This window comes from Monodelphis domestica, chromosome 4 (genome assembly GCF_027887165.1).
Source record: "Monodelphis domestica isolate mMonDom1 chromosome 4, mMonDom1.pri, whole genome shotgun sequence".
NCBI classification, from domain to species: Eukaryota; Metazoa; Chordata; class Mammalia; order Didelphimorphia; family Didelphidae; genus Monodelphis; species Monodelphis domestica.
Window position 1 is genome coordinate 79,488,664 of NC_077230.1, and position 26,248 is coordinate 79,514,911.

At 37.3% G+C, this 26,248-nt stretch overlaps 1 long non-coding RNA gene across 1 annotated transcript in view; it reads left to right on the plus strand.

The window, feature by feature from the left end:
* Positions 1-19,746, plus strand: part of LOC103094716 (uncharacterized) — a 45,896-nt gene extending 26,150 nt beyond the window's left edge. Inside the window, exons 2-3 of the long non-coding RNA XR_467190.2 lie at positions 8,584-8,694; positions 19,067-19,746. This is a non-coding gene — a long non-coding RNA (uncharacterized LOC103094716). The remainder of the gene's footprint in view (positions 1-8,583; positions 8,695-19,066) is intronic.
* Positions 19,747-26,248: the final 6,502 nt, after the last annotated feature.

Sequence of the window (26,248 nt, forward strand, 5' to 3'; positions counted from 1 at the left end):
GTATCATTTAAACCTTTTGAATTTAAAATTACTTTCAGTAGCACTACAAATTCCTTTTTCTATTTGCCTATCTATTTTTGTAAAGCCCATCACCATAGCATCTAAGTAATGAGCAAACGAATTAGACTAGTTTCAATTACTGGTGCAGGAAAAATACATATTTGTACTCACTTCCATTTTCACTCAAAACTGATATTTATTAGAGTAGACATTAAAGATTAGTTTTCATGGAACAGTGTATAGAGTATTGACCTGGAAGATGGAACTTTGTCTCTGACCTTTACTATCTTGTGGTCCTGAATAAGTCACTTAATCTCTTTTCTTTTTTCCTCCTTCTTTTTTTAAAAACTATTACCTTCTTCCTTAGAATCAATACTATTGTTTCCTAGGCAGAAGAGTGATAAGGACTAGGAAATGAGGGTTAAGTGACTTGCAGAGCTGGGAAGTGTCTGAGGTCACATTTGAACCCAGGACCTCTTATCTAGACCTGGCTCTCAATCCACTGAGCAACCTAGCCACTCCCTCACTTAAATATCTTTTAGCCTCAGTATCTTCATCTGTAAAATGAGGATAATAGTAGCCCTCTGCAGTTGGTTCTTGTGAGGACCAGACAAGACAACACATGTAAAGGCACTTTATAAATCTTAAAATACTATAGGAATTCTAGCTATTGTTACGATTTTCTTCATGACAGGGGACTAGAGATTCAACTTGTAGTGTCAAGAGGAGAAACATTGTGAGTAAATTAAAACTCTCTGATATTGATGGCACATAAACAGGCATCTAGTTGTGATATAGAAAGAAGCCGGAGCCTGGAAACAAGAAGATATGAGTTCCAGTGCAGCCTTAGATATTTACTAGTTATATGAGCTTGGGGAAGTCATTTCACTTCTATTTGCCTAGTTTCTATCTCCCAGGGTTGTTGTGAGGATCTAAGGGGATATTTGTAAAGTGCTTACCATAGAACATGGCACACATTAGGTGCTACATAAATGCTAGCTATTATTACCTTGTGTTTATATGTATGTGTGTATTTAAAACTGTAATATCCTTGTATATTACTTTAGATAATAAAAGGGATTTTCATATTTAAACTGACCTGATTCTACCTTTCAAGTTTCCCAGGAAATTTTCTGACACTAAGGAAAGTAACATTTAAGTATTAACACAATAACAACTCATAAAAGATTATAGGCTACAGAGCTGGAAAAGAATCTTTGAGATCATCTTCTCCAATTCTCCCTTTCTCGTGTTCTACAGGAGAATATAATAGGAATAACTAGCATTTAAGTGACACTTCAATGTTTACATGCAAAAACATATCATTACAATAATTAAGTACCTGGCACATAGTTCTGAATTAATAAATGCTTGCTGATTGAACAGAGCATTACACTATTGTGTTGTTTTTCTGTCACGTCTGACTCTTCATCACTCTTTTTGGAGTTTTCTTGGCAAAGATACTGGAGTGGTTTGTCAGTCTTCTCTATTAGATGAAAGCAAATTGATGATTAATTGAACTGCCCTGCCCTGCATCAGACAGCTAGTATCTGAAGTTAAATTTGAACTCAGGTCTTCCTGAGTCCAAGACCAGCATATGATCCACCCAGCCTTCTGGCTACCCCTAAAGAGCACTCTAATGTTTTTTACAGATGAAGAAATCTGACAAGTCATTTGCTGAAAGCCAAAGAAATATTCTTAGAATCTGAAGAAATCTGAGCTTAAAATTAACTTTTCTATACCACAAATTTGCTTATGATGAAGTTCCAATGTATGACTAACAGGTCATAGAAACATAAGATTTCTGATATTAAAAGGACGTCTACAACCACTGATTCCAACTCATTCACGAAAATGTCCACTACAAAATATCTACTGAATGCTTGCTTATATGGCCTCTGCTTGACAATCTCCAATGAACTTACTACCTCCCAAGAGTCCAGTCTACTTCAGAATAGCACTGTTTGATTTTTTTTCCCTCCTGTTTCTGTCTGTTTTATTTGGTTTTCCCCAGGGCATCATGTCTAAATTTGCCTCTCAGTAACTTCAGTTCTTGGCTTTTCCTTCTGCCTTGTGTATCAAAATAGGGGAAAATCAAATCAAATCAAAATTTTCTTCCATACAAAGCCTTTCAAATACTTTAAAAACTCTATTACATACCTCTTTCCCCTCTTCTTCCCTTCTCTAAGTCTAATTCTGCCATTTTATTCAACTGATAGTTATATGACATGACCTCAAGGCCCTTCCCATCCTGGGTGCCCTTTTCTGAACACTTTTGCAGATTATCAATAGCATTTCTAAACTGCCAAACCCAGAACTGAGCATGACATTCCTGGAGCATTCTGACCAGCTCCATCTCCATCAACTTGGGCTACTTGGACATTCCTAAATTGTGGAAATTATCAGAGAATGCTGATTTAGGTGTTCAAATTCCTGACTGTAGTCTCTTGATTGTTGGAAAAGATTCATTTATCACTTCAGATTTTGGGTTTCCTTTTTTTAAAAAGAAAAAGATAGAAAGGGAAGATGGAGTGAAGGCCCAAGAGGAGAAAGAAATGTGGAAAAAGTCAAGGGGGAAAAAGAAGGGAAAGTAGAAATTCAACTCAATTCAGCCCAAATTCATTAAGCCCCCACTATGGACAAGATGATAAGCTAAGCCCTGAATATTTAAAGACCAAACTGTCAAATGTTCATTGTCCTCAAGGATCCTAAATGATTCTTGGGGATATGTTCCATTTTCAGATAATGGGCAAGATTATTTGAGGAGGGAGGGATAGCAATGGGGAGTAAATCAGGTGAGACTTCAGAAAAGAATTAGAGAACAAGAAGGAAGGAAAGGACTAAAAAGATATCTTGAGCAAATAGACATTATGATAATAGAGTAATTTGAAAATTTCCTAATCAAACACTTTTTTTTTTACACAACAGAAGGTGTAAAAGAAGGAAAATAAATGAGAAGAGGAACCTTTCTCCTTAACAGACATAGTGTAAGACAGAGCATATGTATTGAAGTGATTTTCTTTTGCTTTGTTCCTAAAATAAGTGAGATAAACTCCTTACTTATATCCTTTAATTAGAATTATCCAGCCTTCTATATAACTAGATCTGTGTTCAGTCCTGTGGTTCTTAAGAAACAAACAAACAACAACAAAAAAAAAGATTTCCCTAGGCTGACCCATTAATTGAAGTCTATTCTTCTGGTTTTGTTTTGGTTTGTTTTTACATATGCAATTTTGTCACTGTAAATTTTAATTTCCCAAATGGCAAAACATTTCAGAATATCTCTAGGTTCCTCAAATTCTGGCATAACAGAAGAGGTACTATAAATTAGGACACACCTTCTTTCAAAAGTCTATCAAGGCCCCTTCTAATTAGCCTTTTGCCACATGACATTCAGCTAGCTTTAATGCTTTAATGCTGTTAATCCCCATTGGTAATTACATTACTAAGATGCCTAAGCTTGGAGACCACAAATAAGCCAGGTATTCATTACAAGTCCTGTTTAGAAGGTACATGTTTAATGTTTATGAATATAGTCTATTGGATTATGCTAGAACCAAGAGTTGAGAAATTTTAAAATGTAACAGTTACTCTAGGTCTTTTTGCCTCCACCCCATTTTCCTCCCCCTTTCTTCCTTCTTCCTCTTTTCCTTCCTTCCTTCCTTCCTTCCTTCCTTCCTTCCTTCCTTCCTTCCTTCCTTCCTTCCTTCCTTCCTTCCTTCCTTCCTTCCTTCCTTCCTTCCTTCCTTCCTTCCTTCCTTCCTTCCTTCCTTCCTTCCTTCCCTTTCCAGGTGGTTGAAGTATGTATGATACACTGGTGTAAGAAATTACCAATGCTTTATACATAGTAAGTACTTAAAATATTTTTGCATTCATTATTATTAATATTATTGTATTTTTTATCACAAACTGGCTTCTCATGTGATACATTTTCATTTAATTTATCAATATTTTAACTATAATATATTTCTTTTTTTGAGGAGGCAAATTATATCAGAATAACTAATATAACAAATATTCTACATGTTAAAATACAGAATGATAGCAGAGTCTTTGAATGTCCCTCAAAGTTTCCCAGATGTAGGTCTTTCTTTTAAAGAAAAAATAAAATCCCGACTTTTCATTTTTCTTGGTATTAAGCTGTGCTTCAATGAGGCCCAAACTTTTCAATGCTAGTACACTTTCTCTGAAATTCACCTCAGGTCACAAACATATGTAGCAAAGAACCTTCTTGTTTCTAGAAAGTCAATTGGATCAGTTTCATTTTTTTCTTCCTTCAATGGAATTAGAAATATCTTCAATTTTTCCCTTGTTTCTCAATATTTATTCCTATTCCTTTAAAACATAGGAATAATAAAGATACTGCTTTATTGGTATTGTAAAATAGCACAATCCACCAAAGAGTTATTGAATTGATAAACTATGTATTTCTCATTTATTTGCTTCATTCCTTTCTCTAGGCTCCTACTGCAACATTATATTTCCCATGGGTCTATCTGTGATTTTATTCTCGTTTTTGGGTCTAACTTATTTACCAGATCTTTTTCCATTTATCAGGTATTTATTTAAAGCTTTTGCTCTGCCCATTTGATCAGAATAAATTGTCTTGCTCTCTGTTGTCTGTTTAAAACCATGTTTAATCCATAATGGCGACTTTGCATCAGCCTCCCATATAAGAACAAAGATCCCTAACTAAAGTGTTTTAAACAATCATCTTGGCATTCCTTTCCTTAATCCTTTGAAAGTAAAAAGGGGAGAGATGGGAGGCATGAAATTGTTTGCAACTGTGCTATAATGGCTCACTATTCAGAGGAACTAAATGACAATTCCTTAAAGTCTTCAGTGTTTTTATCTGAAGAGCTAAATTCATAAGTTGTATTTTGTTGCATACTAGTATAGTCTAAGTATATGCAAGACCCCAAATGGAGCTCTTTGTGCTTGGGCACGAGGGAACTTGCAAGTTATAGATGAGAGCCTCTCTAAAAGCAATGTTAAATAAGCTCATTCTTCTGGCTGCAAAGGAGCAGGCTGTTTGCAAATACCCCTTTACTAGAATCCCAAGAAAGCAGCATTAGTAGATGGCCAGAGACGGAAGTAGCACCACACTACTGGCCTAATTAAGGACTATAATTAAAAGGCTCTAAAACGAGAGGAAGTCACAGACCACAGCCACATGCAGGGATTCCCGAGGGCCATAAAAACTAGACCTCCAAATATTTGTAGCTAAAGGGTTACCCTGCTGAAGAAAGCCTTGGAAAGTAACTTCATACTAAAAGTTACTGGAATTCAGATTGACTTTAAGGACTGATCTTGGCTAATAGGCAAGTGATGACATAATACATGCATTTATGTGTGTATACACACATGTACACACACTTTCTCTTCAAAGACAGAGTAGGTAACAGGTTGTGTAATGGTATATATATTGTCAGATGTCATTTTAACAATTTGTTTTAATCTACTTTTTTACAACTAAAAAAATTTGGTGAGTGCAGTGACAGGGACATATATCTATATCTATATCTATATCTATATCTATTTCTATATCTATATCTATTTCTATATCTATTTCTATACGCATATATGAAGTGGGAAAATGGAAATAGTTAATCATGGAGAAGTCATGAGCAACCAAGAATCCTGCATTCTTGGGTCATTTCAACTCTGACTATATTTATATATAAATAGGTTATATTTCTAAGTGTTTCATTTCACTTACATGGCCAATTTCCATTACAGAAATATCCTGTTCAAGACTCAAAGTCATTTGGGAATTGGAAGTCAACAAGGGTATCAAGAGTTTCTCCCCTCACTGTGAAAATAGTCAATGATTTTCATCCAAGTCATTTTTAATTCAGCAGTTTGGAGTAACTATCTCTCTATCTCTGGGTCTCTTTCAAGCATACTTTCTGTTGATTTCTATCTCTATTGGTTTCTCTGCCCTCCACCCTCCATCCCTTACCACCTGGCTAGAAATTGTACTGAGCAAATAAATGGATCTTTCAGTATGTGAAGGATTTATGTTTAAACATTTCGGTCAACTTTACTGGGCTACAAAGAAATATTAGTTAGCTGCTACATAACTATTTAATTAGAAATCACATTTTAAAAACGCCATTTATCTGCACAATGCTCCTTAAAATGTAGAAGGATAGGGTCTGTACAGTTCTTTCTTTGAGGATTACTTAAGTTCCAATCATCCACCTTCCAAAAACCCCCTCAGTTCTCTCTAAATGTTTCATTTCACTTACAAGAACAATTTCCACTAAAGAAACTATACTGATAAACACTCAAAGTCATATACTTCTCCAAATTTAACTGTAATCTTATATTCTATGTACCATAATGGTACTTCTCTAACTTGGAAAAGAAGTATCTTAAATGGAAATAGATTCTTAAGATCATATAAAAAATAAAAACAAAAACCCCTCAACCTTGCTAACTACAGCTACCCAACAAACCTTTGTCCTTTTAACTCAACTTTTTCATGAATTCCAAAAGGGTATTCGTTTCTAACTAACCTCTCCAGACATATATTACTCTCTTCTGGCACTCAGTGGTCCAAACTAATTGGATTTAATTACTGTTCTTTCCACAGGATAATCTATTTAATATACCTCTATGCCTTAGCACAGATGTCTCCAGACTTGGAATGGACTTCTTTTTCATCTCCACCTCCTAGATTTCCCGCATGAAGTCTTTTCTGATCTGACCAAGTTCTATCTCCTTCACTCTGCCCTCCCCCCAATCATATATATTCTGCATTTATTTTGTATGTTCTTATATATGTTCATATTATCTCCTTTAATAGAATGTAACTTCCCACAGGGCAGGTGCTGTTTCATGCCTGGTTCATAAAAAGTATTTAATAAATAATTTGATTGATTGACTCCTTATCATAGTTTCCCCTGTTAAAATCAGTTCAGAAAAATAATGCTATGTGATCAGAAAAGATTCCATAATATCTATTGATAGAATATTCTAATGTTTCCTAATTCCTATTGTTTTTCCTAACCCTAGATCCAGTTTTTATTATAAGAGAAATGGTATTGGGACAGTTCAGCAACATATCAGAAAATGGTTGTTGTTTTTATAAATAGATTAATGGAGTATTGTACATAACAATTAATATGAACAAATTTGAAAAAAAATTTTTTTAATATATGAGGTATGAATAGGGAAAGATAGGGCTAGGGACCTGGATATGGATGGAGCTAGGAAGTGAACCTATGATTTTTATTGGTACAGGGAAAATCTGGATGAGAAAACACTCTACCAATGTAGGTCTACACCTTCTGTGTAACTTGTACTCTTACAGTCTCTTGTAACCTCTTTGGAGGTCACAAAGTAAGTACATGCATAGATCAGTTTCCTTTCACTTCATCTCATAACAGAATATATGTTGTTGTCATCATTCATTCCTTTTTTTCAGTCATATCAGAATTTTCCATGATCCCATTTAGTGTTTTCTTTTTTTATATATAATTAAATTTATTAATTAATTTGTTACATTAAAATACCCTTTCTTCTCTCCATTAGAGAAGGTATCATTTTGTGTAATTAGGATTTGAACCCCAGGACTCTCTCCCAGCATCCCACTTTTGTTCTCATGTTATGTCCTCACATTTTGGAGATAAAGTTTGTGTGTGACCTCGCCCTCTCTCTTTTCCCCTGATCTAGGCTGGGAAAGCTGGCTTTACTCATGCTTTACTTTTGTCCTTTCATTTCTTTTACTTCAAGCGATTATTAATAAATACTATAAATTATAACGCTTGGGGTTACTGGATATTAATTTAAATTTTTACAATTTGAACAAAAATATATTTACATATAAAACTATGTCTTGCAATTTCTATGTATCAGTTCTTTCTCTGGAAGTGGACATATGTCAATCATTCTTCAGATGATATTTTTGTTGCTCTATATAATGCTCTCTTTGTCCTGCTTATTTCATTCTTCGTAATTCCATGTAAATCTTTTCATGTTTTTCCAAAATTAACCTGTTTGTCATTTCTTATGGTACAGTAGTATTCCATCCCAATCATATGCCAAATTTGTTTAGTCATTCTTCAATTGATTGGCATCCCTTTAGTTTCCAGTTCTTTGCCACCACAAGAGAGTTATTATACGTATTGTAGAACATAAGGATTCTTTTCCTTTTTCCTTGATAATCTTAGGAAATAAACCTAGGAGTGACAGTGCTGGGTCCAAAGGTATACACAGTTTCTTCACGGATACTGGAGTGGTTTGCCTTTGTATTCTCTGGCTCATTTTACAGATGAGGAATGAATGGGATTAAGTGACTTACCCAGGGTGACCCAGCTAGAAAGTGTCTGAGACTGAGTCTTCCTCATTTCAGGCCCAGAACTCTATGCACTGGGCTACCTAGCAGTCCTCTCAGAATATACAGCCACTTATGAATTCCTCCAAGTACCTAAGCACCTGTTTAAATGGCAGAATCCCAACATTCCCTGTATCACTGAAGGAATAGTTCCATTCTTGGCTCCACTTAGCTTATGGGTACCCATCCCTTTTTTTTAATCTTTCCCTTACTTAAATGACACCTCTGAATTTTCTGGCCAGATGTCTGCAGGAGGAAGAAGAGTAGGGACTGAATAGCCCATTAACACTGATGAACATTTTCCCAAACAAAGTCTACCCAGTGAGAGAGAGGAGACTCCAACTGGCTGCAAGGTGAGTTTCAAATAAAAACTCATTACTTTCCAAAACATAGCTCAAAGAGCCTGAGGGGGTGGCAGTGGTGGAGTTCACCTAATTATCAATTAGCCTGTCTCTTCCTTCCTTTTCTCTCTAATTTAATCTCTTAAATGTATCTTTTGAAATAATGACAGCCTGCACATTTCTGATCAGAAACACAATCAACCGTACAGTTTTAAGTGAGAGGGGTAAAAGATAAACTGTCCAAAAGAAAGCTTCATTATGTAAAATGATCTCTGATGTGTAATCCGGGGAGCCTGGAGATTACTAGGAAATCAGAATGAAAGATAGCCTGGCAGTATGCTCTGTCTACAATCACACCCTGCGGGTAGGCTCCATTATCTCGAATGCATATATGAGGTTTCAAATGCAACCCAGAGAAGAAGAAAAAAAAAAGGAGTAAATACTTGGAGAAGCTTCACCATGGGGGGGAAGAAGGGAAGGAGGTTATCTCTCTCTCTCTCTAAAAAGGAGTTAATCCTCACTTGATGGGGGGTGGGGGGAGTGATATTATGAACTGAAGGGCAGCTTTGTAATTCTCAACAAGAGTCCCTCCCCTCCCTTAGTTACCCCTTCTCAGCCTTGTGTTTTTGTTTTTTAAAGTGGGATTTTTTTAAAGGAAAATGGAATTCTGTAAATCTTTCCTGTGATCTCACAATGGTGCATGCTAGCAATCCCATATATACTGTGCTAACCAAATTCTAAAAGAAGTTTTGGGAGTGGGTAAGAGAAATGTAACGTACAATAAAATACCAGAACTAGAAGATAAACAAACAAACAAAAAATCATCTAGTCTGATGTTTTAGTAAAGAAACAAACTCGAATGGAAAAAGTTATTTCTCGAAGATTCCAATTTTGACATCGAATTGCACCTTGAAATCTTATCACTAAAATTGTAGGCCCTTGTTTTCTCTATATGATACTATCCCAGCTGTTCCATACCACGAATGTTTTGCTGTGACTTGTGAAAAGAACTTTATAACATAAAAATCTCCAAGATGAACTTTTTTTTTTGTCTATTTGAGTAGAAACCAAAATTCACCAGCAATCATCCCCATTCAGGGACAGAACTAGTGCTAGGACAATATGTATTAAAATACTTAAGACTCTTCTCAGTAGCAAAAATAAAACCAAAAACAAAAATCAAACAACAAATGTGGTACATAAAGGTATTAGAATATTAGTGTGCCGTAAAATGACATATATGAGAAATTCAGAGAAACATGAGAAGACAGGTTTGAAACAATGCAAATAAAAAAGGGGAAATGAGAGAATAATGTAACAATAGCTCACAGCCATTTAATGCTATAAGGTTTCAAAAAAATTACTTGACATGAATGAATTCATTTCCCCTTCTCAGTAGCCTTATTCATTGAGTGTCATTATACCTATTTTATAGATAAGCAAATCAAGGATCTGAGAGCTGAGCTCAAATACCCAAGGCTCAGTAGCTGAGGCAAAATTTAAACCAAGGTCTTCTTGATCCTTGCACTACCCACTATACATATCACACTGTCTCTCAAACTTGTTTTAATTGCCTCATTGAGCTCCCATCAGAAGACTCTCTACAGTGTTTGGAAAAGGACTAGTCACTAACAGAGTTATCCTTGTCAGAGGTTTGGCTTTGTTTAGGAGGGGACAAACTGTATCTCTCATGGTGTGCCTCAAATCCAAGGATATCTCCTTTGTTACAGGGAGAATGTATACAATGACTGTGGTTATTGTTACAAAAGTGAATTATAGTAAATGATCTCTGTGCAGAGCTAATGGAGAAACTCGCCATCCTCCTCTCAGAAGAGAAGGAAACTGGTGGCTAGAAGTGAAACTCTGTTAATAGTCAGGAAGCACTGTTGTGCTAAGTGGAAATGGAGAAAGGTTGGGTTTTTGTTTTTTTTTTTCCCCTTGGCTGCAAGGAAGAATTATTGGAGCCAGTCGTGTTGAAAGCAAAATGATGGCCTTGTAAAAAACGAAAGGTAACAAAATAGTAACAACAACAACAACAACAAAGTAGGGAACAAGAAAACCGATCAGCATAGGTTTTGTTTGTTGGTTTGGTTTTGTTTTTTAAAGAAGCATTCAATCTGAAATCAAGTGGACAGATCTTCTAAACTAATTCCTGCTAGCAACCTTCAATAAAAGCCACCTGATACCTACCCTGCTGTAAGATGATTAGTGCATAGCAGAAAACAAAACAAAACAGCAGTTTGAATATTCCTACTGATACCTGGAGCCTCACTGTGCCCTCAGTGATGCTGAATTACTCACAGGTCCCTAGCAAAGCTGAGCCCAGCCTGAAAGTGATTTTCCCCACTCCCTAGCTGCCAGGTGGTGGGAAAGGCAGGAAAGCACAAAGATCCAGTCAAGAATCCTCAGAAACATTCACATAAGCATTCCCATCTAGCCTGCCAGAGCTAGACCAAGAATCCAGGGTTCCTAGAAAGGTAAAGATTCCTTTTTTCTCATCAAGTACTTCTGGCATCAAAGGAGAAATGTTGCAATATTGCAGATATAGTGTGCGTATTGGATTGCTGAGGCTGCCAAGCCTGCATGTTCTGTGAGGATGGCTCTTGAGAAGCATCATCTTTCCTTGGATCAACAGCCCTCCCGCACGCCGCACGGTCTCCAATAACTTCACTAGAACACAGCTTTCAGCCTGAGGTGCCTCCAGCTCCAATTTCCAGCTCACCTTCGGAGCTAACAGTAATTGCAAATTAAATTTTGGCTTACTGAAAAGTGCCTGAGACCCTCACATAGACACTAGCAAACACTTTAATAGATGTGTGTAATATCTGCTGCTACCCTATTAAAGCCATCGCGGAGCTTTCCCGCTATATCCCTAGTTGGTTATAAGAGTTGGGAGGCGAGCTTTAGGCTATCTAGTCCATATCACCGATGGGTAATTCTCTGTTTTCCAACCTTGCTGTGGATGTCTGCGTTTGAAGACAATGTTATTAGGCGTCTGGAAGAAAGCTAGCAGAAACCGTCCCAGAGCTCACCCCCCAAGCAGATTCAATTACACTCCCAGTTCAATTCAATTCGGCAAATGCATATCAAGCACCTACTATGTGTCATGTATTCTGTCAGGCTGTTGTTGGCAATACTAACAACCAGTTGAATAGAGCGAGCTTGAGAAGGGCAGATAGCTTCTCTTTTGGCCTCGGTTGCCTTTTTAGTCAAATATAGAGAATGGGACTCAGCCCAACTATTTGAGCATACCAAATCTGGATAAAAGCACGTTAGTACATTTTGACAAAAAACAAAAACAACCTTTCTATTTGATCTTTTATTTCTCTGTGCACTGTCTTCCCTTAGAAAGCATTTCCTGGAAAGCAGCAAAAATTCTGACCTTATTCTCTATTAGAGAGTGTTACAAACCCCACTCATGGGCATCCTCCAGTTGCCCTCTTGGTTTCTGGTCAAAACTCCTGTGTGGAAAGCCATTTAAACCAGGACTCAGTTTTGTCAGTGGGCTCTAAATGATTTTCCTTGAATAATAATGCTTCAGCTCATCCAGCCTTCTTCTTAGGAATTGATCCCTCTTTCTTAGGCATGTAGCATCTTGCTTTTTACACTCCCCTTCTCCCAACTGTCCTCATTTTCCCAGTGTCTTTGTCCTTTCTAAACTCCAAACCATTTCCTATTTCTGACTCCCTCAATCATCCTAGCCATCACTCACTCCTGAGAGTCTCTAATGCCACCTTTCTAGGCTTGGCCATTGTCTCTTTTCAAATAAACAGCAAAGAACATTAGCACATTTATGACTCAATTAGACTTTAGTTTCTCTTTCCCCAGGCAAACTGGAGGTTCTTAATGTACTCCTGATATTAGGGGAGGATGTTTTGGTTGTTTGTTCTGCTCTATCTTTCACTCTGTGGACTTAACTAAATAAACATTGAATGATTAGTGAATATTATGAGATTTGGGTGACTATCAGTCATTTCTTAACTATCAGAACTGTTCAACAATCTTTCTATTATGCTTTTACTGACTTCCTTTAGAATTGAACAGAAAAGGGAGAGCCAATTGCTTTTGAGAAAATGAAATATTTTCAGTGATTCCAAATTTCTCCCCCAAACTGGGCTTTAACCCAACTTAAAAAAAAATAACTTCCAATGATGCTGTATTGTTACATGGTTGAGAGTGATGGAATATCACAGTCTCCCCAAGAATTAAAATCAAAAGACACTCAAAGAGCAGTGGAGCAGCCCTTGATGATCATCAATGGCAAAACATTTCCAAGGGAAAAAATTGTACAAGAGAAAATTTAACAAAAATGAAGGTAGAACCCCACCCGATATGTGGCCAGAATAAATGACAAACATTCTAAATATTCCTTTGGTACTCATATAATATTGGTAAATCTACATGAACATTCTTTGCATTTTGAGATGTTTGCTGAGGAACATTTATAGGAGAAAATACACAAGAATATTATATGATTCATAGATGAATTCTAATATGCACTTTTGATTGAAGGTATTATCACAGTATATTTTTTCGTCACAATCATAGTTTTAAAGCTTTTCTTCACTCTTTTTTTTTCTTCAAATCTTTACCTTCTGTCTTAGAATCTGTCCTAAGTATCAATTCCAAGGAAGAAAAGCAGTAAGAACTAAACAATTGGGGTGAAGTGACTTGCCCAGGGTCAAAAAGCCAGGAAGTATCTGAGATTAGATTTGAATTCAGAACTCCCATCTCCAAACTGAACCACCTAAATGTGTTCCATTCCTTGCAATTCTAATTTCACTCTTAGGACTCAGATTTGTAACAATTACTTGGCATGCAACTTCACTAAGAGGGTTGAGGTAATAAAATATGAGTTCCTTTAATATTATTGTAACTTTCAAAATGCATTAGGACATCTATTCTTTTCCTCCTTCCTTTAATCAGTCTTTACTAAGGACAATGAATCCTTCTCTCTGTTCTTGCTTCGATTCTCTTCAACTTTATCTAGAACTTTGCTTTAGTGATATTTTCCTTTCTTACACACACATTCAGTCTCTTCTTTTGTCATTTTCTACTTGCAATCCTTCGCCAACATGGTTCTATCTCCCTGGTAATAAACTTATTATTCCTTTGGCCCATCTACCTGGTCTTAACTTTTCCTCTTCACTTTCTTTCTTGCTTTCTTTTTTTTTTTAACCCTTACCTTGGATATTGATTCTAAGGAAGGAGAATATTAAGGGTTAGGCAATGGCGGTTAAGCGACTTGCCTAGAGTCAGACAGGTAGGAAGTGTCTGAGGCCAAATTTGAAGCCAGAATATCTTGTCTCTATGTCTGGCTCTCAATCCACTGAGTCATCTCGCTGCCTCCTCCCCTTCACTTTCAATCAACCAATCCATCTCTAAGCATTAAGTGCTTATCATATCTTTAGCAATGTGCTAAATACTGAGGACTGGAAAAAACCAAATCAAAATACTCAGTTCTCTAGAAACTCATATTCTAATGGGAAAAACTGTACATGAATAAATAGATACACCAAAGATAGACACAGACTAGGTGGAAAGTAACCTTTGGCTCTAGGAGCTGGGGAAGAGGGAATGGGGGAACAACTACAAGAGGCTCCCTAAAAGGAAAAGCAAGTTGGCTTGAGTCTTAAAGGACACCAGGGATGCTAAGAGACAGGTGAGAAGGGAAAATGCTCCAGGTTTTAAGGAAAGTTCAGTGCAAATACTCAGAGATGGGAGATGAAACACTGCATTTGAAGAATAGAAAGTAGGCCAGCAGGGTTGGACCTTAGGGTGCATGTACAATGAAGGTAAGATGACTCAAAAGGTAGGCTTGTAAACACCTTTAAATGACCGAGGGCTTTAAGTTTCATCCTAGAGATGGAGATAATAGGAAGGTGCTAACTGTTATTGTGTAGGGAGTGACTTAATCAGGCCTGTGCTTTAGTAAAATCACTTTGGCATATATATGGATAAAGAATTGGAGAGGGAAGCCACTTGAGTCAAGGAAACTAATTAGAAGATTATTGCAGCTGGTCAGGTGAAAGGCGATGAGAGCCTAAACCAGAGTGACAGTTGTATGAGTGGAGAAAAAGAAACGGATACAGGATGATTATATTGTGAAGACTGAAACAATAAGATGTGATAGCTAAGGCAAGATGAACTGCTATGGGGCATAGTACAAAGTGTGGGGAGGCTGGAGTTGGGAAGATTCATTTTCCTGAGTTCAAATCCCGTCTCAGACACTTACTAGCTGTGTGACCCTGGACAAGTCATTTTATCCTGTTGTCTGTAAAATGAGGTGGAGGAGGAAGTGGAAAACCACTCTACTTTCTTTGCCAAGAAAACCCTAACTGAGTTAATGAAGAGTCAGATACAACTAAAAAATGGCTCATTAATAGTAACAAAGGATGAGTCCACACTAGACACTGAGATGTGGTCTAGGAAGATGGTGGTATTCTCAACAGTAATTTAGAAGTTCAGAAAAGGGGTATATTTGAAGAGAAAGATACTAAGGTCTGCAGGCAGTGAGATGCCAATTTTTAAAATTCCTTACCTTCTGCCTTAGAATCAATACTAATTAATTATCAGTTTCAAGGCAAAAGGGGGTAAAGCCTAGACAATTGGGGTTAAGTGACTTGCCCAGGGTCACACAGCCTGGAAGTGTCTGAGATTAAATTTGAACCCAGGGTCTCCCACCTCCAAGACTGACTGTCTATTCACTTGGCCACCTAGCTGCCCTTGACATCCTTATTGGAGGAGGCCTGGTCCCAACTTGTTATGCAATCAGCATACTTTGCTTAATAAATTGATTTACTCAGAAGCTCAGACCTTTCTTTCCTCAGTTATTACAGATTTTTCCCATCCCAATTCCTAATCCTTCTTCAAACTCCAATTTAAATATTATCAAGTCTTTCTGGAAGTTTCAAGCATAATGATCACCCTTCAAACACTCCCTAACACATCTAATATTTTACTCTCATCTCTCTGATGAACATATTAGGCACATATTTGTATTATTAGGTCTCTGTCCTATCCTCTACTGGACTATATAGATTCCATAAAGGTAGAGACCGGTTCTTATCTAAACTTTGTAGCTAGCACAATGTTCTGAACACAGGAAATACTTATTAAATGTTTGTTCAATTGCATCATATCAAATATATTTGTCTAGGGGTCATGGGGTCCACAGACTTTTGAAGAAATAGTTTTTTCAGCTTATTGTTAGATAAGTTTTTGTAAAAAAAAAAACAGTTTTTCTCTCTTTCATTTTTTAATTAATGCCTAAGATTTTGATACCAACTTCAATTGCACTCAATTGTATGCTTTATTACTTTAATTGATTTATTTAGATTAATGCAACAAAAGTGCTAAATAATAACAGTATTGACTGTGTCTTGAATTCTGATAAGACCCTATTCTGCTGCCTCTTTCTGGCATGGAGATTTCTGCGAGTTCTCAAAAGTTTTGCCAAGCAAAGTGCAAATTATGACAGATCTTACCAAGCTGGAAACATCTTTAATTATAGGAGCAGAAATGAATTATAGTTTGTTGCTAAGTTTTGAAAACTTCATCTGCAAAGAGCTGACTGCAAGGTGATAATTTTTTTGGTTGGAAACTTATGAAAATTCAACAAAGGATGGTAGTGATCAGTTTTGATAGATGAGTCAGGGAGCACGAAGGGTGACTATATGTATTTTGGGGGTGTACAAATGTTGTCCCTTGATACCTATTTCCATATTATTCATTTTTGCTATGGAGGGATCTTTGAAAGCCTAAACCCCAAATCACATACCCATATATACAAGTGACAAGTGATGTCATATGTTTAGCTTTTGCATTTCTACTCCCACAGTTCTTTCTCTCAATGTGGATAACGTTCTTTCTCATAAGTTAAGGGTGACTATATTACAAAGACCTGGCTTCAAATGTTGACTCCATTCATTACTCCTGTGACTATAGACAACTTACAACCCCTCTATACTTTATATTCCTCATCTTTAAAATACTGACAGTATTACTGACCTCAAGAGGAACATTGTGAGGGTTGAATGTGCCACATTTGCATTAGTTATTATTGTTCTTATTATGGTTGAAATCTCAGAACCTTTACATCCATAAGGTCCTTGAAGAGGTGAAATGTGAAGGAAGGCATCTAGTGGCCTGGAGGAGAAGAGTATGGAGTTTCCATCCTGCTATCAGATGCTTATTAGCAGCATTACCCTGGGCAAATTATTTAACTTTTCAGTCTCAGTTTCCTCATCTATAAAAACACCTCTCTCAGGAGATCATTTTGAGGGTGACCTAGATATTATACACAGAGCAATTTGGAAATCTCAAATATAAAAATAATTGGTCTTTATTACTTAATAAGCCTGCCCTGGAAATTGAAAGTAGGAGCCTGAGCAGCTCCAAAGCCTTCTCTTATTAGCACTTTACTACAATGAGCTTGGCAGCTGGGTTCAGATCTGTTGTCAGCCATTTACTGACTGTGTGACCCTATTCAAGTCACTTATACCTATTTGCCTCCGTTTCCTAATCTGTAAAATGAGCTGGAGTAGGAAATGGCAAAGCACTTTAGTACCTTTGCCAAGAAAACACCACAAGGGATCATAGTCAGGCAGGACAGAAAAATGACTGAACAACAACAAAAGTAGCACAATAAAGTTGGTTAGATTAGGTAATCCCTTCCTTGGGGGACAATGGGAGCCTGCCCCTAAAAGATTTAAGGGAGGTGGGGGTAAAGGAACAGGGGATAGAAGGAAATTGGACACCAACAAAAATCCTTGGGATGAGAGATCCCAAATGCTACTAACATTTAAGGAGAACAGGGCCAAATGGAGCACCGATGATGCTCTGAGCAGCAAGAGTGAGAAAGATGGTGATGGCAGGGAGAGCATTATGCTGCTTAGCCCTGAGCTCTCCTCATGAGCAAGACTAGTTAGTCATGGTTTATTTCCAATAGCAGGTTCACACATTAATGCTATGAATCAACACAGACACGGCACGGCACGTTTCATTCATTTTGTCTATAGGACTTGCGGCTTTTCCTTGTGATTTATAGAGCCGCAAGGGTCTTGCATCTTACTGAATCTTAGTTCACTGGAGAAAGGAAGTGAGCATTAAGTGCCTCCAAAGATGATTTCACTTGATTCAGCCTTGTGAGTTAGCTGCTGGTAACCAACACTATTTTACAGCAGAAGAAATTGAAGCGGGTGGAAGTTAAGTGACTTAAAACAAACAGGAATTCAGGACTTCCTGATTCCAAGTGCTCTAACCACTGCACCACCTAGCATTTCATTGTGCTGAAAAGAAGTGTACAGCTTGTATTAATGAGACTAGGTCTGTCATCTCCTTTTTCTGGGTGCTTTGCTTTGATACCAACCCACAACTAGCTATGGTTACTGACAGTCCTGTGGGAAAGTGGGAAAAGAAGGAGCAGTTTCCTGGATCTTTGCTAGTCCAGGGCAAATCTCCAATTACTAGAAATCTCAAGCTATGCCTATGCATGTACTTGAAAAGATGAGAATTAATATTGTTCATGTGTAATATTAATTTTTGTTCCATTATGCTCTCAGGAACCTCAACAAGCTGAATATTTAGGTACCTGACATTCCCTTTCACCAGGGATATGACTTTTGAGCTTTTTCATCCCATTCCTTTTCTCCTGCATTTAGCCCCAGCTCCTTAAATGCTCCTTTCTTGCTTCTGCCACGGCTGCTGCCTTCGTTAGAGAGAATTTCAGCTTTGATTAATTATTGAGCCCGCAGTGCTGAGGGTTCTCCACTCTCCAATTCTCATTATGGATGCCTTGCAGCCTGCCTGCTTGGCTGATCTTGATACAGGATTTGATGGATGCTAAGTCTAGTGAGGTTTTCCTTGTGTTTATAACCAGTCTTTCATTTATTTATTTATTTATTTTGGTCTTATAGTTCTTTAAGGAGAACCAAGAAGGTGTGGGATTTTGTACACATTTGCTTCGAGAAATAAAACATTCCCACTTGAAAAAATACAATCAGACTCAGTAAGGATGCCTGAGATACTTGTTCAAACTACGCCAAGTCAGTGTCTGCGGTCTCAGAACAGTCTGAAAATGAGGCTGGTGTCTGGTACACAAAGCTTTGAGTCTGTAACAATGTTACTGCATCTCAGGCTTTTCTCTTTTAATTGTATATGCCAATCTTCTGAACACTTCTAATCAAGAGACACAAAAAAGGGGTTTTGGTTACTCCTAACCTCAGAAAGCCTCACAGGATTCTACGCAACCAGTCAGAGGTGCAGAGCATCCCTTTTATGTTTTGTCTGTATCCAAAGAACAATCCACACACTTGGTTTATAGCTTCATTCACAATCTTAACTCCAATTTGTTCTCATTCTCTTCTCCCTTTGCCTATCTTAGGAAAGAAAAGGAAGGAAGCTTCTTTGGGCAGAGGAAGTTTATTATTCTGCGAGACGAAATCGACAAAGAAAACTGAAGAAACCACAGATAATAGGTGAGATGAGGACAAGTTTGTCAAATGTATGGGAAAATCCAGCCATAGTCCTATTGCCAGATATTACTTAAGGGGCTTGAAAATGGTGCCCTCATTTTCATAGAAGAGGAGAGAACTAGAAAAATATAGATGCCCACTGATTGGAAAATGGCCAAACAAGATGTGGCACATTGAACAACAATAAAGCTGAACTGTTCTTTTTTTTCCCCCTCTTTCTTTCCACTTTTTTATGTCAGGGGTAGGTGGAAATGATGTCACCCCATTCAGATATATTTATAAGTTAACTTGATGCATTACTTGTTGTGAGTAAGGCCTGGCATAGATACACCAGGAAGTCTTTTCTAATAAACTGAGAGCTAGTGGGAACTGGGAGACTTCAAGCATGCCATGAGGGAACGGGAACATCAGGAGCTGAACCTCACTGGAAACGAGAAAAAGGGTGAAAAAAGGGGGTCTAGGAAGGACTTTGGTCCTTCCTAGGCTTTTCTAGCAGAAAACAAAGGCTGACGCCATCAGTCATCCTGCCCCTCTCATGGACCCAGAGAAGTTCTAAGAAAAGATCTACTCTTTCCCTTATTTCTCCTCTCAGTTCCTTTCTAATAACAGATATTTAAATATACTCTATTGCTTCTTGACCCAAACATTTCAGTTAACCTGATTTTCCCTGAACCACATCGAGGCCAAGGGCTGCCTAGAGATAAATATAAATGTAAATTAAGTCAGAGAGCCCAACTTCTGCCTAAATATTAAGAATGTTCCTACCTAGCAGCTCAGGGGAATTGTGTGGTACTCTTTTTTTTTTGTTCAATATAAACACCCTAAGGCCAAAAGGAGGCAACCAGGGGAAGGAACTAGGTGGAAATAACAGTCCATTGTATTGACTTTAGTCTTAAGATGGACTAATTATTATAACCAATTTATAAAGTTGCAGGGATGCTCTTCTGAGTGGGTAAGGGAGAAAGTGTATATTTTTAGGGGAAAATAATGGGAATGCAAAAGATTTTAGAAACCCCTTATAAAAAAAGTCGGCCATTGTCATTTTTTTTCCTAAAAATGAGAATATCAGATGTTTAGAAAAATCTAAGTACATTATGAATGCTTTTGTTAAAGTGGATTATCCATCTGGATAAACTCTCAAATTGTCCTTGATTTTGCTAATGAATAAAAACAGATTCCTTCTGCCAGATCTCCCTCTTGGAAATCACAGTGTAGGTGGGAGTGGGTAAAAGACCACAATTGCTATGCAATGGACTCAGTTGAATCCTCTTTTTGAACCCCTTCAATGAACAAAGATAATAATAAGTCTTCTGCTTGTTCTAAGCCTACTAATGATCTTGAATTTAGCTCATAGTAGTTTTCAGCCAAAGGACTAACAAGCTCCATAGGCCAGGGGTGAGTCACTTCAGTTTTCTAAGTCTCAGCATCTCTGTCTATAAAATAGGGATAATTAGTTTTCTACGCCTTCCCTCCCTTTCAACAATACTATAGAAATTAATGAGCTAATATATCCAACATGTTTTGTACCCTTGGACCAAAGGTGTGACCAGAGTACCAAGAATAATCATTAGAGTTCTTGTTTCTGAGACCTTGTGTGTGTGTGTGTGTGTGTGTGTGTGTGTGTGTGTGTGTGTGCTTTCCTCCTTATTCCCCCTCACAATGGAAAAAATAGTTAATATGTTGATACAGAATGGAGGAATCTTAATTGCCATAGTCTGACTCATACAATAGCTGCTTTGACCACCACCTATACATCCTCTTTTCATCATATTTTTATTTAGATTCACTAAATGGATTTATTTATTTAAAAGTAAATTTAAAAGAAAATGCTTTCTGGTGTGAGACATATAAATAAAGATCTTTGCTTAATCTCCTTCCAGGCCCCTCACAACAGCTCACAAAGATAGACAGTACTATACAGGACAGACTTGCAGGCATAAACCCTCAGGAAGACCAGGGCTGCCAGGCACAGGCATATGGGCAGGCAGCACACAATATTGCTATGCGATTTGGCAGCCAAAGGGGCCAAGGCTATTTGGAGCAGTACATTCAAATTTGGTTCATGATGGTCATTCTTTTGGGAAGATTCTGGTGCCTCTAGAATACCGCTCTTAGTTCAGCAGACCGAGATGCAGAGATGCAATTAAGTTGGAAGCAATTCAGTAAAGAGTAACAACAATGATTATGAGAATGGAGAGATTTTTTAATGAGGGAAGATTAAAGGAGCTTAATATGTGCAACTTGGCAAGGTGACAGAGTTGGGGGCAGCAAGAGGAATGATTACAGCTACAAATAATTGAAAGCATAAACAGGCAGTAGAAAAATTATTTTGCTAAGAGTATGAAGGTATAAATAAGAGGGACTGGAAAAGGGAGTACATAGATTGAATGATCAGAAAAAAAATCTGTAATAATGAGGATTATTATGATGAGAAATGCTAAATAAAAGTCTCTAAAAATAAAAAATTGCTACCTACATTATATAGATGATTTAAAAGGCTTTGTGGGAAGACCAATAATGTCCAAACTCACTAAGTCTCAGCGTCCATTATTCCTTTTATTTTGGTCTTTTTATTAAACCCATAGGATCCTAAACTGAGTGACCTATGCCTCATGAGTATTAGAAATAATAGGCTATCTTAACCGTTTCATAATTTCAAGCAATGGAAAAGCAAAGGCCATATGCATATGACTCTTCCTACTTTTCTTTGTTAAGAAAATATGTGAGATCCCTTTCTCTCAGTCCTGTCATCTAGGTTTCTTATTCACCTTTCAAGTAGATTCGCAATATTGAATTCTCTTTGAGGTCAGGACAAAGGGTGAACAATCAAAAAGGAGATCCTTTAGTTTAAAAAATTTAAGTGATTCTGTTGTTAAATAGAATCCTCTCTATTATTATGGTGGAATAAAGTGACTGAGCTTCATCCAGACAAATAATTTATTTAGCACTGCAAGTGGTTGCAAAATAAATGGGGTTCAAGTCTCATGGTAGAGAAAGGACTCTGATACTCAGTTTATACACAATTAATATACAATTTGGAAAAATGGGGAAAGCAGAATTATAGAGATTGAGACATCTGGTTTTTCTCTGGTGAAGAATATTGGGAGATATGGAGTTGAGAGGGACAGGGAGTAATCTTCTCTTTCATGGAGGAGAACAGAAGACAGTGAGGTGAGGAGGAGAAGGGTAGTTTTTAAGTAATGTTTTTAAAGTTGGGAGACCTATGGGGAGTGAAGCAATCTAGTGACTTTTCCAAAATCATGTGACTTATAAGCAGCTAAAACTTATTTTTACAAAGTGGTGGATAAAAGCACAATGGAGTCACTAATGTTATTTTAAGGCAACATTCCTGCCTTTGATCCTCAAGTTCTCAACCCACAAGCTAAATTATTTAATAACTTTCTCTTTTAGGGATTTCTGGAAGGAATGATAGTCCACCTTAAGGTGCATCAAAAGAGTGGGTAGGAGGCAAGTAGTACAAAAAGAATAAGCAGAAAAAATAATCTCATAGATCCCCTAAGGAAAGAACCTTATTAAATAGCCTATAGCTAAACTAAGTCAGGCTACAGATGAAACTACTTAGAGGGGTCACCTTGGAGTAATTAAGAGGGGAAGATTTACAAATCACCAGGATGACCAATAAATCTTAGCATTTTAAGTGTAACATTATATGTTTTTACTTAGTGGTCTCTTTACAGTTGACCTCTATATATGTTTCCCAGATATATATCCAGCCCTAGTCTCTCTCCTGAACTTCAGTCCTTCATCACCAACACCCTAGTAGGTATTTCCATTGGAATGTCCCATAACTATCTCAACCTCAATATATCTATCAAAGAATTCATATGCTTTCCACTCAAACTCAAGTCATTTTCTTATTACTATGTAGGGTATCAGTTACCTAGTGATCGCCTCAACTCCTCAATGTTATTAACTCTAAATATTCAATCAAATGCTAACTGGGTTGTTTCAATTTAATAGTATTTCTTATATGCAATCATAGTAAGAATAAGTTTGTTGCCTAGACATAACTAACTCTGTTTTAGATTAACCCATCATTCTTTGGTGAAGTGTTTCAATGTTTTGTAACTAGCTTGTTGTGTGATATAATCATATGTGTGTTCATAAACAGCTAATAAGCATATGAGACCTCCGAGGAAGGAAGACCGCCAATGGGAACATTTGGTAAGCAACTTAGTCATTAGCTTATATCATCAGGTAATAATCAAATTCATTGGCAAATGAATTAGGCCACCAGACACAATGTAGCAATTTAACACCCAAAGCTTGAATTATGAGATCTCAGTCTGCTTTTGGCTTCTAAGACTAGCTCCTGCCTTCACCCCCTCTCTACTTGAGACTAAAGCAACAGAACAGTGCTGATTTACAGAGGAAGACTTGCCAGGCAACTACAGGGGGAAACACATGGCCTCCAGCTGAGCAGAAAGGGAGCTTTGCAGGTGAGTACCAATATGAGGACACTTACTGGGAAACCCTAGGAAATCAGCTTGTTGGTTTGTAACTAGTGGGGTTAATGTTTATAGTCAACTAGATAATAGACACTAATGTTTGCACACATTAAATTAAAAAAGTTTAATTGCTAGCATTAAGAATTGTAAGAATAATTAGTGTTTCGATTGCACTGGTTAGCATATTTAACAGTGTATCAGTTTCATATGTGCACTGTCTGTGTTCATCAATCTCCTCCACTTTCATAGCTACCAGCTTAGTTCAGTTCCTTCTTATCTCTCATCTGGACCATTGCAATAACCTTCTGATTGATTTCTTTGCTTTAAACCCAACTACAATGCATCTTTTACTCAGCTGCCGAAGTACTTTTCCCAAGACATAGGGCTGAACATACAACACTCAATGAACTAGGGTGGGTTCCGAGTACCTCTATGATCCAACACACACTTTTCTGTCTGGTATTTAGAGCACTCCACTTATTGATCCTTTCCTCTCTTTGTAGTCTTCTTATATGTCTATTACCCTCCATGAACTCTAGAGTCCAGTCATACACCTTCTGTACCTCCTAACAAAGCCCTGTCCCCCATCTCTATGTGTTTCCAGCAACTGTCTCCCATGCTTGGAATTTTTTTTTTCCTTCTTTACCCTCACCTCACAGAATCCCTGACTTCTTTCAAGACTAAGCTCAAGTGGTACCCACTGTAGGAAAGCTTTCTAGGTTGCTTCTAGGCTGTTGTTGTCTTTCCTTCTGAAGTTACTCTATATCTAATCTTCCTGTTAATGGGAATATGTTTATTTATGTACATCTTTCCATTAGCATATAAGCTTTTTGAGGGCACAGATAATTTTCACTTGTTTGTATCATTAGTGTTTAAGACAGTACCAGGCTTGGAGTAAACAATAAATGACTGATGATTGATAAGTGCTGGGGATCCAAAAAAGGGGCAAAAGATTGTTCTTGCCCTCAAGGAGCTTAAAATCTAATGAAGGAGACAACATGCAAACAGATATGTACAAAGCAAACTACAAGATAAACAAAGGACAATTAAAGGGCTGGCATTAGTTAAAGAAATTGAGAATAGTTAGGATGGATAGAAAAGAAAGAATAAGGAATTGTGGAACACTAAAGAGTTTTAGATTTAGAGATAGAATACCAACCTTTAGATCTCAGATCAATCAATAATTTAACAAACATCTCTTAGGTGCATCTTATATGTTGTTAAATTTATTATGATTGGACCTGAATATTAAATTGGTGGTCACCAGGTATTTAATTTCTAAATCTCAAAATGAATTACTAAAGTAGAATGGAATTTATGGTAGTTTTACTTACAATAGAGGGAAGATATTAAGAAAGAGAGAAAAGGGGAAAGAGAGAGGGAGGGAGAGCTCTGGTTTCCTCAAAGCCTGTTAGAAATTCTAAGCCCCAGTTAGGGGAAAGAAGTCTCAAGATGATGGACCTTTCTCAGAGGTTCACATCTCCAGAAAGGCAAGGAAACTAAGGCAGCCTTTACACTCACTATGGTGACTGTCTAAAAAGAAAGCAGCCTGAGGTCTCCTTCCACAGCTAGGTATCTTCACTCCAGGTGTGAGTGTCTTGTCTTCCAGTCTCTCCTCAAGTGTCTGTCTTCTCTCCAGCTCCGAGTGACTGTTTCTTTATTTCTTAAATTGAAAGTAAACTTATAAAAAACATACCCCATACTGGTAAGATCTGGGTACTCTTTTTTCCATTTCCTTTTTCTTTTAAAAACACCTTACTCTTGGATTTAAGTAACAACTCTAAGACAGAAGGGCAAGGGCTAGGCAAATGAGGTTAAGTGCCTTGCCGAGGATTATACAGGTAGGAAGTATCTAAGGCCATAATTAAAGTTGGGTCCCCTCCCCCACCCCAGGCCTGATGCTGTAACCACTGTACTACCTAACTGCCCTGAATATTTTTTTCATTTCTTTATGAGTTATTGTTTCTTTATGAGTTATTGTTGTTCAGTCATTTTAGGCATGTCCAATTCTTTATGATCCAATTTGGGGCTTTTTTTGGCAATAGATAATGGTTTGTCATTTCCTTCTCCAACTCATTTACAGGTGAGGAAACTGAAGCAAACAGGGATAAGTGACTTGGTATCACAGACCAGATTTGTCCTTAAGTGCTCAGTGCTCTATTCACTATACCATATAGCTTGCCTAATAGTTGCATATTTCCACAGTTGGGATGACTTCCCTAGTTCTAGAAATTTCTAATACAATATATTTATCATTTACTAATTCATTTGATAAATATATTAAGTGCCAGCTATATTTAAGTTTAAGTTGTCATGTTAAGTGCTGGGGATATAAAATGAGGCAAAATATAGTTCCTGCCTTCAAGGGGCTTACAATTTAATGGAGGAGACAGCATGCAAACAAATATACACAAAGCAAGCTATATGAACGATAAAAATGGAGATAATTAATTGAATGAACTAGGTACTTAAAGAGAGTTTGCTGAAGGCTTCCTATGGAGGGAGGGATTTTAATTGGTACTTAAAAGAAGCCAGGAAAAGTCATTAGTCAGAGTGAATGGGAGAGACTTGTATTCAGTCATATGGAAAATAGAAACAGGGCTATACTTAGAGTCCATAGAA